The 480-nt window shown below is 42.9% G+C and overlaps 1 protein-coding gene across 1 annotated transcript in view; it reads right to left on the reverse strand.

Annotated features, from left to right (window-relative positions):
* LOC102820342 (histone deacetylase 8-like) overlaps window positions 1-480 on the reverse strand; it is a 508,909-nt gene that overhangs the window by 332,659 nt on the left and 175,770 nt on the right. The window lies entirely within an intron of this gene.

Below are 480 nucleotides of genomic sequence, written 5' to 3' on the forward strand. Positions count from 1 at the left end.
CAAGCTCTGAGGAACAAATGAGGCCACTGGCAGTCGTGGCAAATTGTTTTTAATCTTAATATCCAGTTAATTGCAAACATGAGCCCTTATTATCCACAGAGAAATATTAGAACTTCCTAAAGCCGAGACTAAAGGTTTTAAAGGTCAAGCCTTTCTCCAAAGGATTAACTAAAAATATCTTAGCTACTTCGCAGTTCTTTGTTCTATAGACAAAAAAGCCATCTTCCCCGAATCTCTCGCAAGTGTTAGCTTTTCAGCCAAGTTCCTGAAAACCTGGCTCAGGAAGCCGAAACAGCGGGACTCCGCCCAAGCTTTTGTCCTTGCCTCTCACCTTCCCCCAACTGAGATCAGGGGCTATAGATATGTTAATTGAGTCTGAGAATCCAAGTCACGGGCCTGGGATTCGAACCAGCGAAGCACGATGTAAAGTTACCTGAATGTCTGGAAAATTACTGATGTTAGCTGTATCCTGTTTTAGTC

The sequence above is a fragment of the Chrysochloris asiatica genome, unplaced genomic scaffold (genome assembly GCF_000296735.1).
Source record: "Chrysochloris asiatica unplaced genomic scaffold, ChrAsi1.0 scaffold00239, whole genome shotgun sequence".
NCBI classification, from domain to species: domain Eukaryota; kingdom Metazoa; phylum Chordata; class Mammalia; order Afrosoricida; family Chrysochloridae; genus Chrysochloris; species Chrysochloris asiatica.